The following is an 11551-nucleotide window of genomic DNA, read 5'->3' on the forward strand; positions in this document are numbered from 1 at the left end:
TGGTGTCACGCCCTGGCCCTTATTATCTTTGTTTTCTTATGTATTTTAAGGTGGCAAATTTTTCAGAGGTTCAGAGATTTTTCAGAGGTGGCAGACAGTCTCTGAGCTAACTCCCTGATTTGCTCCATAATAGCCTTTAAACCATTGTCGTGGTGTTCTGTCAAGGAACTGAGCCTTTCCAAAAGGCCCTGTAGCAACTCCTGATGTCTTCCAATGGTGGCTCCCTGCAGGGAGACAGCTTGGCGGAGCTGGTCCAAATCTGCTGGGTCTGTCATGGCCAGTTCGTACTATCAAGGCACAAGGCAAGGAAATCATGTTCTGATGCTGATTGGCTTATTTTTAGGCAGTTATGAAACAAGTGTTCTTTCCTTCTCAGGAAGGCCAAGTCTGAATATTTTATGTCTGTTACCACTGATAACCTGAATGACCCTAGAAMATTTTGGAAGGCTATTAAGTCTATGTCTGGTAACAGTAATGTTAATGAATTACCGTCATGTGTTTTGAAGGACTCATTTGCTGTATATGACAAAACTGAAATGCTGAATTGTTTCAATGAGCACTTTGTATCATCTGGTAGGCTGTTTGATTCAATGTCCTCTGTCTCTGTGCAACCCTGTGTGGATGAAACAGTGAGAGCTGGTCAAACTTTTAGCTTTTTGCCATTCTCGGTGCAGGTGATACATAAAGCCCTGAAATCTTTAGATCAGAGAAAGCCTGCAGGTCCTGATCTTTTGGATCCCTGCTTTTTAAATCTGTCAGCTGACTTCATAGCTGAACCACTTACATATCTGTTCAATCTAACCCTGGAAGGTAATGAAATTCCAAAGATCTGGAAATCAGCATTTGTCCTACCACTTTCAAAGGGGGATTCAACTCTTTTAAATAATTATAGGCCAATCTCAAAGCTGTCACCCCTAGTGAAAATACTTGAAACCCTTGTGAGTGAACAGCTAAAAGAGTTTTTATTTACTAACTCTATTTTATCAATGTACCAATCGGGCTTCAGGAAGAAGCATAGCACAATTACAGCAGCCATGAAGGTTTTAAATGATATCACTGAAGCCCTTGACAAAAAACAGCACTGTGTCTCACCTTTTATTGATCTCTCTAAGGCTTTTGATACAGTTCATCATGCTATACTAAGGCAGAGATTGTTGAGTGTAGGTCTTTCAGAGCATGCAGTTGCATGGTTTGGTTTGGTTTGCAGTTGCATGGTTTGCTAACTATCTGTCTGATAGAACTCAGTGCACTCAGAACTCAGTGCACCAGTCTCAACGTCAACAGTGAAGAAGCGACTCCGGGATACTGGCCTTCTAGGCAGAGTTGCAAAGAAAAAGCCATATCTCAGACTGGCCAATAAAAATAAAAGATTAAGATGGGCAAAAGAACACAGAAGACACTGGACAGAGGAACTCTACCTAGAAGGCCAGCATCCCGGAGTCGCCTCTTCACTGTTGACGTTGAGACTGGTGTTTTGCGGGTACTATTTAATGAAGCTGCCAGTTGAGGACTTGTGAGGCGTCTGTTTAACTAGATACTCTAATGTACTTGTCCTCTTGCTCAGTTGTGCACCGGGCCTCCCACTCCTCTTCTATTCTGGTTAGAGACAGTTTGCTCTGTTCTGTGAATGTAGTAGTACCCAGTGTAACAGTATAACTTTAGTCCGTCCCCTCGCCCGCGAACCAGGTACCCTCTGCACACATCAACAACAGTCACCCACGAAGCATCGTTACCCATCGCTCCACAAAAGCTTGCAGAGCAAGGGGAACCACTACTTCAAKGTCTCAAAGCGAGTSACGCAACCGATTGAAACGCTATTAGCGCGCACCACCGCTAACTAGCTAGCCATTTCACATCCGTTGTACACAGCGTTGTACGAGGAGTAGGGGTGTCGATAAATCAACATTAAAAAAAATGTAAAAAATAATAATAAAGCAAATGGGTCAATCTGCGTCACCTCTTTATGTTTCCATCATCTGTCTTTCACCCATCCCCACTGGGCACACACTCGTTGAATCAACGTTGTTTCCACGTCATTTCAATGACATTATGTTGAATCAACGTGGAATAGATGTTGAATTGACCGTTGGGTCCTTCCATATTTTCCTCTGTTTTTCTTTTCATTCTGCCACTGATCTGCTGTGATAGAGTGATGCCCATCACAGGGACAGTTGCAGGAAAACACTCACATCTATTTCCATTATGCTCAACTTTAGGATGGCTCATCATTTTGCCCATTAGTTTAACCGTTCTTATATAGTCATAACGAGTGCTATCTTTTGGATAAGTCCGACAAAGTAAAGTGACAAGTTATTGTATGAACAAATTAKATGATAAATGCTGTTGGCACATTTTGTTTTGTGTCCCGAATAATGACAAGCTGTTTTTAGAGGATTACAAATGATCAATGAGAGTCTTGCAGTCAGTTTACTGAGTTAAGAAATTGAATCAGAATGAAAAATGAAACTACAGATTACAGACTCGCCTTTAGGAAGACAAAACATTATTCAGTCATACTAAGAGATTTTTTCACAGAACTCAGAAGTCTAAGTCTATTGGTCCCAGAGACTGGACCATTGGCCTGGAACATCACCATGGGATACCATTCCCTTCCCAGTCCAGAAGGCTGCCATTGTGCTTCTCTGTGAGGGTTGACATCACATGCAGAATGCCTTTGGCACTGTCCTCAGTCTTCACCGGTGCCTGTCGAACAGAAACCCATCACAGACAAACAGTTTTAGATCTCTGCCATTCTGCTATGACTCTAGTCCTACCTTATTCTACACTTAYAAACAAATATGTAATTATCATAATGAGTTTTGCTACTTCAGAGCAATGTGCAGTGCATTGTGTAGAATGCCGTTGTGGACTTTTAAGCTTAATAGTTTTATTTTACAGATACATGCAAAAGCACTCTTGATATAATTAATGAAAACCAATATTTTTATCCCCCCCCCGTTACTCACATGTGGTCCTCCCATGTCAGTTTTCACCCAGCCAGGGTGAATGGCCATGACCAGAATCCCATCCCTCTGGAAGTCCTCTGCCAGGCAACATGTCAGCATGTTCAGTGCTGCCTAGTGGAGAATAGGACAACAGAAATCATTTTATCCACATCTTCGTTATTCAGCATGGAATCAATAGAAACTGTTCCACTATCAGCCAGAAGAGTGTTAAGGATCACATTAGAAGTAGGCCTACTGATGGTAGCATACCTTGCTGGCCCTGTAAGGATACATAGGGGCCATGGWGAAAGTCTCAGGACACTTCTCAACYGAGGACAGCAGAGTGGAGATGTTGATGATGGYTGCCCTGCTACAGGACATCCCTGTTGTCACAGGACCTGATTGGTCAGCTGCCTTCTGCAGGTATGACCTGAACTCCTGCAAGAAAGGAYAGATGAAGAAGTAATTTTCTTAATCTCAGTGTCAATACATCAAAGATCTGGATCTTGTAACTTTTTCATACACCTTTGCCCTTTAGGAATTGATCCCCCAARTAATGTGTAGCATGTATTCATTGAGAGATTTATAGAGAGCAGATAACTCAAAGTACAACATAACAACATTCCTGAGAAGGGARTAAGTAAACAATGAAACAGTAAGACAAAAGCCTAGTCTTYTGAAGYACTTCATGTAATAGTGCATGTACAKTATCGACCTTAGCGATGAGCATGKGTCCCACTGCGTTGGTGACAAACAAATCCACCATCTCCTTCTTTCCCGTCACTGCCAGTGTGCCAGGGTGGTTATTCCCGTTGTTCATTTAATGGCAGCGTTGTTAATGATCAGATTCAGGCTGCCGTCAATCAGTTTATCACCGACTACCCTGGAGGCCTCGGATATACTGACTGGGTCTGCAACGTCTGTCAACACAACATTTTTGAAATGTAGAAGTTTAGGAAGGAAGTATAGCTCACTCAGCTCTTGTTGTCACCCTATAAGAAATACATTTTTTGCACAAAGTTGTCTCTTGTGTTATCTCTGTGTGTAAGGGAGTGCGTAACTGGCGGCAGGGAAGTCAGGCGCAGGAGAGCAAAACTGGGTAATCAACTGGGCAGTTTTATTCATAAAACCACCGGAAACCAGAACAACAAACAAATGGGTACAAAACCCGTCGCGCACCAGAGAAAACGTGCACATGCACTTACAATAAACAATTCCGCACAAAGACATGGGGGGAACAGAGGGTTAAATACACAACATGTAAGAGGGAAATGAGACCAGGTGTGTGGGAAGACAAGACAAAACAAAAGGAAAATGAAAAGTGGATCGATGRTGGGTAGAAGACCGGCGACGCCGACCGCCGAGCACCCCCGAACAAGGAGAGGAACCGACTTCGGCGGAAGTCGTGACACTGTGTATTTTTATGGCAGGTCACAATATGCAAAATATAAGCCTCAACATGGGACATTTGGGCTATTGGACTTTTTCTTTTACAACATGTTCATGGCAATTGCAATAGAGGTCAAATTCGTTTTTGTGTTTTTATAAAGCCAAAGTAGCAGAAACCCTTACCCAATCTCAGAATAGTGAGCAGTTGGGGATGCCTCTGCGCCAGCTCCTTCAGTGCCTTGAAGCAGGAGCAAATGTGTTGGGTCAGGGCAGGCTAAATTCTAGGATCCTGATTCACTCCGACAATTTCCAGAGAGAATTAAGTGGATATACAAAGTCACGTGCTAATGAATCTTTCCAATTMAAATACACAACAAATGTACAGTACTTAATAATGAGAGAATCTACGTATTATATTTAACTCAAATAGCTTGCTACATAAAACAGAAACTATGCTCAGTTTTCTATTGTTGCCAACCTCTACATACTCTGTGCCACGCATTAGGCTGCTCTGGAGCTCTCTGCTACTTTGCTACTTTCTGTAAACTGGCCTTAGAGGCTGTGGACTACCTGAGCTCCATATAGATCTCGACACCCGGCAAAGATCTGGGCTGGAGCACTGGTGGACTCTGCCAGCTGACGGACTAGCTCTAGACYGATTCCCCGGTTAGACCCTGTCACCAGAACACTGCCTCCTATCCTAGCCGCCATAGTCGCTGTCTGCCTATTGAATGAACTTATCCCACACTGACACTGTCCTTATGATTATGTGTAATGTATGTGCGGGGGGAACAGTATTTAGAGTTCATAGTTCATCTTCACCTATGTTAATGTTTAATCTGTATGGGCTGCACCTTAGTACCAGCGTCATCCCATTTCACAAATAATGCCCTGCACACTCATTATTCAGCAAGCATTTGGACAACAGACTCCTTAGGGCAAGACCAGTAGGAAACGAAAGACGGACAATTACCAGGAAAACCGTAGTTGTGAAATACATACAATATTTATTTTATACTGAACAAAAATAGAAACACAAAATGTGTTGGTCCCATGTTTCATRAGCTGAAACAAAAKATCCCAGAAATGTTMCAAAGATGTTCCATACGCACAAAAATGTTCCATCTCAAATTGTGTGCAAAAATGTGTTTACATCCCTGTTAGTGAGCATTTCTCCTTTGCCAAGATAATCCATCCACCTGACAGGTGTGGCATATCAAGAAGCTGATTAAACAGCATGATCATGACACAGGTGCACCTTGTGCTGGGGACAATAAAAGGCCACTCTAAAATGTGCCGTTTTGTCACACAACACAATGCCACAGATGTCTGAAGTTTTGAGGGAGCCTGCAATTGGCATGCTRACTGCAGGAATGTCCACCAGATTTGTTGCCAGATAATTTAATGTTTCTTTCTCTAGCATAAGCCGCCTCCAACGTCATTTTAGAGAATTTGGCAGTAAGTCCAACCGGCCTCACAACAGCAGACCTTGTGTAACCACTCCAGCCCAGGACCTCCACATCCAGCTTTTTCACCTGCRGGATCGTCTGAGACCAGCCACCCAAACAGCTGATGAAACCGATGACTGTTTCTGTCTGTAATAAAGCCCTTTGGTGGGTAAAAACTCATTCTGATTGGCTGGGCCTGGCTCCCAAGTGGGTGGGCCTATGCCCTTCCAGGCCCACCCATGGCTGTGCTCCTGCCCAGTCGTGTGAAATCCATAGATTAGGACCTAACACTTTTTTTTATTGACTGATTTCCTTATATGAACTGTAACTCAGTAAAATTGTTGAAATTGTTGCATGTTGTGTTTCTATTTTTGTTCATTGCATTATCTCCACAAAGTGTTGTGAGTTACCCATAGTTCAGAGCAAAGGCATACTATAGGTATGCTACCACTTGCAACATAATTTACAGTATATCCCTAATACATTGTATATGTGGTGGATAGGAAATGTGGTAGACTTATTATTATTATTAAAAGTAATCTGAAATCTACATTATTTCATTCTTCAATCACCCACTATTTAAACGTTCAATTATATAAATATTTAAATGATGAACATTGCGATATACAGTAAATAAATGGATCTGAAATTGCATCTATTTTGACCAGTGGCTCTGGGACATTAAACATAGCAGAACTATGGGTAGCATGACACCTGACGAATACAATTGGTAAGAAGACGGGCCAGTAATATCTGCAAGACATGTTGTATTCGTAATTAGATACCTTTTCCCTTTCACAATCTCTCTCTCTCTCTGTGAGGGATAGTGAGTGCTGATATCAGATAAGAAACTTTCACATGACTTCATAACTTTATTGAAAAAAACAAGGCCATTGTAAACACACACACACACACGCATACACACACATACACACACGCGCGCACACCAAGGTTATTCAAGTTTTGTGATTTAAAATGATGTTTAATTTGTATCAGTTTTTAATTTTTWWAAATTTTAAATTCAGTTTAGCTTCAGTTTGTTTTCAGACTTGATTCACAATTTTTTATTTAGTTTCGGTTTGATAAAAAAACATTCAATTTCATTTTATATTATTTAGTTTCAGTTTTAGTGTTTGGGACAGAAAGTAGCCTATGCATGGGAGGCTAGGAGCTATTTATGTGTTGTATACCTGTAGTTTCTTTGGGGGTGTAGTCCCTTCTTGACACTGGGGGGCAGTAAAACATAAGGTAATGGGCCAGGACCATAGACTTGGCTAGAAATAACATCTCTGTATATGTGTCATGATGGTGTCTGTGAGAGGATGGGCAGCGCCATTAAGGCCATCTCCATCTTGAAATAGTAAATGTTATTTTTCACAAGTAAAATTCATTGGCTGATCCCTTTTGTCACGACTCCAACCGGGTCATCATGTCATGCCAACCAGGTCATCAGGAGGGATTAGCCAATGAAGTTGGAAGTCCCGCCCAGTTGACTAAATCAAAATGGTGAAAGTCCTCAATGGCGCTGCCCATGCTATTACAGGCTTTTGTCCAATAGAGAACTCCATACAACTGGCCAGGACATGGTTAGGTTTACATTATAAATTAATCCTTATGTGACTTGGATTTAAAGAATAAGCACCTAGACTGGTGCAAGATATATGGTGGAAGAAAACTCTCTTGCCCATGTTTACCCCAATCCAATGCTTTTTCTTTGACTTTAGTAGTACATGTAAGAAGAACCAAGTACCTTTACCTTTATCTGACAGAAAGAGWGAGAGAAAAAYCATGGCACATTTGACATGTTATGTAATATTAAACATGTATCACTGACTAACCCCTTCAAACAGGGTTAATAAAAACAGCTGCAACAACAGCAAAAACATAAGCAATACAAAATGTCTTCACAAAACTATCAGTTCACAGCCAGCTCATTTGCGTGTGTGTATGTGTGTGCACGTGCGCCAAGGTTATTATAGTAAACAAAAACTGAAAMTAAAATAAAAACAACAATTTGAAAAACTATTTTGTAAACTGAAATAAAAATAAAAACATTTGAAAAGCTAAAACTATACKGAAACTATTATCTTTGACTGCTAAACTAACTWAAATAAAAACCAAATAAWTTTGTTTTWGTTTTTTTCWTCTAAACTTTGGGRAAAAAATTAAATGGGGTTTTCAAGCTTCTGAATCTGGCGGGTATATGCTGGCAGTAGATGCCGATGTTTCAAATAGGCTTATCTTGTGCATCCCTATCACTAGCGATCACTAGCTAACAGGGAAGAAATCTGAGGGTGAGCATGAAGCCTAACTGGGCCAAGCTAGAACAGCTTGTGAAGTTGCTGGAGCCATTCGCGATCCACACCAACCAACTTCAAACTGATAGCCAGTCGCTGTCTGATGTGGTGCCGTGCCTTCTCAACCTTGAGGCAGACTTGCAGTCAACTACTGTTGCAAAACAGTTGACACAGGTCCTCCTGAAGTCACTGCGTGAGTACTTCGCATGCATACTGACTCCTCAGGCAGCCAACTTTGATCTAACCCCTGCGCAGCTTACCTGATGGACCCAAGTGGGTCTCTGGCACATCGTTCAACAGAAATGGAGCCACTGATGAGGGAGGCAAGTCTTTTGTACTTCAGCAAATCAGAAAGTACACTTGTGGAGCAGCAGGACCCCAGGAAGATGCCAGCACGATGAATCCAGCAAGCATCTTGACCACAGTACTTMAGAAATATAGCTTTCTCGCATCGAAGATTGTGTCTGAGGTCACTGTCTAGCCGGAAGGTCAACAATAAGGAGGYCTGCGTCTTGTGATCATAGGGTCCGTGTATTTATGTACTGCTGGACCAAATCGGAGAGATAGATAGGAGCAAGCCCATGTAATGCTTTGTAAGTTAGCAGGTAAACCTTGAAACCAACCCTAGCCTTAACAGGAAGACAGTGTAGAGAGGCTAGCACTGAAGCAATATGATCAMATTTTTTGGTTCTAGTCAAGATTCTAGCAGCCGTGTTCAGCACTAACTGAAGCTCTGASACCATGTCTCAGGACTACCTGACCTGATGACTCCTTGCTGTCCCCAGTCCACCTGGTCGTGCTGCTGCTCCAGTTTCAAACTTTTCTGCCTGCAGCTATGGAACYCTGACCAGTTCACCGGATGTGCTACTTTGTCCCGGAACTGCTGTTTTCGTCTCTCTCCCTACCGCACCTGCTGTCTAACTGAATGCTCGGCTATGAAAAGCCAACTGACATTTAACCTGAGGTGCTGACCCTCTACAACCACTGTGATTATTATTATTTGACCCTGCTGGTCATCTATGAACATTTGAACATCTTGGCCATGTACTGTTATAATCTCCWCCCGGCATAGCCAGAAGAGGACTGGCCACCCCTCAGAGCCTGGTTCCTCTCTAGGTTTCTTCCTAGGTTCCTGCCTTTCTAGGGATTTTTTCCWAGCCACCGTGCTTCATCATCTGCATTGCTTGCTGTTTAGGGTTTCAGGCTGGGTTTCTGTATAGCACTTTGTGACATTGGCTGATGTAAAAAGGGCTTTATAAATACATTTGATTGATTGAACTGGAGAACAAAGAGCAGCTCTTTCAGTCATGTAACCATGGTGACCAGGTGACATTTCACATTCCAGTTACAGCACTCAAATTTCAAGAATAAGACTTGTTTTCACCATTCATGTTTGCCACTTTTTAAAGTCGATGGTCAAGGAAATATGTCAGTGCAAATGAAGAATATCTGTAAGTTGTGTGACAGAATGGAGCATACAGTGGGTCATCCCGGGAGAAGATTTAAGTTATGTCAATTCATCTTGAATCCTCACACAGTCATGATGAATCACATTGAAAAGTTACAGATTTATGGATGAGTAAAAAAACTAACAAAGAAGCAATTAGATAAGCTAACTACTTTTTATCTTCAAGGGACACAAACTGCTGAATAAGCTTATGTATGATGTGGCATGCTTGGCATTTCAACCAGACAAAAAACATTTTAAGAAGGAGTTACAAGCCTGTATTTCTCCTTTGGGCAACCTGACTGATTTTAGGCCATCCATAAGTAGTTTTCCCTCACTACTGTCTCTATGCCCTAGTTTGCCTCCTACAAAGTATATTAGAGTCGCCCATCACTGTCAAACATTACTCACAGAGTTAAGTCTCTTTTTATTTTGATGCTTSACTTGAAACATCTGAATCCTCCAGTAAAAGACATGTGGGACCTCAACAGCAACTTGCCTTGCACTCGATACAGTGATATACCATACAGGAATCCTTTGAGTGAAGCCCAGAGGAATGCTAGGTAGGTAGCCAGGCTGCTCTGAGTCAGCAGGTCGGCCTGGTAACCTGCTGAGAGGTGTGGAAGTCAGAGAGCTGAGGGAATGCAGGGCCCAGAGCGGACAGGCTGGTCTGACAACATCACTCCCCCCCCCTTCTAGACCACGTGTCAAACTCATTCCACAGAAGGACAAGTTTCTATGAGTTTTCACTCCTGCCTTGGACTTGATTGATGAATTAAGGTCACAAATTAGTAAGTAACGCCAGGTCTTAATTGAAAGGAAAAAACAAAAACCCGTAGACACTCGGCCCGCCGTGGAATGAGTTTGACACCTCTGTTCTAGAGCATTCCACATGACTTCCTTTAGAACTCTGAGCCCTGTACAGGATCCACCTGCATCATCCACCTTGCGTCTTTTTACTGAGGGATGGCTTGGCTATGTCTATTTAGAGTACCAATATACACTTTCATTCAATGAAAAACATTTTTTTCTCATGAATCATTTGCTGCTTGCTGTGCCACACTATCATTGGTGTCTCTCTGAAATYCTTTAACCCTGACAAGTCTTCAGCACTATTGGTACAAGTATTCTAAACTCACTTTTGCTCAGGTAGTGGTGGTGGTAATAATATGCTCCGATAAGTTACAGGAAAGGTACAGCATATTCAAATACTGTTCCCTATAAAATCTTATCAGAGAAAAGGTGTGGAGACAACTTTGCCAATTAAGTAAGTTAATAATCTAATTTATAAATATTATCTTTGAGGAGGATGTGAAAATGTGAATAACCAGAGAGGTGGCAGTGAACAGGTAGAAACCACAACAGTGCGTGAGTGGCAGCTGTTGAATACAGCAACAGGAATCACAACGATGAGACTGAGAACCGCCCTCCATTGTCTGTTTGGCAGCAGGATATGAATAGAGGCATCTCAAAGAAACATCTCTTGAATGTCATCACCTGTCCCATCCACCAGTCTACCAGCTATCACAGGGCTCTAGGTTTTTGTTAGTGCTCGTGCTTCTGATAGATATGCTCCTCGAAACTCTCTGTAGCATTTGCCCAGTAGTTTACYGTAGTTTCTTCAAATTAGAGATGTCAGACATCACACGTAAACTAATATCATATCACTTTGTTTTGGAAGAATTTTGCATTTCAGGATACCAGTTAATTTCAGTCACTAAAGAGTGAATAACATCCCTGTTAGATGAGAATGTTTTTCCATGGCAATCACCAGAAGGACAGGGAGACAGGCGTGGGAGTATTATATATCTTATCAACATTACTGCTCAGCAGCCTGACATGGCTGACTCACATAGCTCACATACTTAGACAACAACCAGAGGAAAGTCTGATGKAAGTTGTCCTGGAAACAGATCCAATGACTCTCTCAAGGGTGTGGCTATGAAGGTGAAACTGCAAACATATAGAGTTTCTCTGACATGCACCCTTTCCTCTTGGGTGATGGAGGCTTTTCATGAGGAGAAT

At 42.0% G+C, this 11551-nt stretch overlaps 1 pseudogene; it reads right to left on the reverse strand.

The window, feature by feature from the left end:
* Positions 1-720: 720 nt before the first annotated feature.
* On the reverse strand, positions 721-5084 carry LOC111962371 (C-signal-like; annotated as a pseudogene).
* Positions 5085-11551: the final 6467 nt, after the last annotated feature.

The sequence above is a fragment of the Salvelinus sp. IW2-2015 genome, linkage group LG4q.1:29 (genome assembly GCF_002910315.2).
Source record: "Salvelinus sp. IW2-2015 linkage group LG4q.1:29, ASM291031v2, whole genome shotgun sequence".
Lineage (NCBI taxonomy): Eukaryota > Metazoa > Chordata > Actinopteri > Salmoniformes > Salmonidae > Salvelinus > Salvelinus sp. IW2-2015.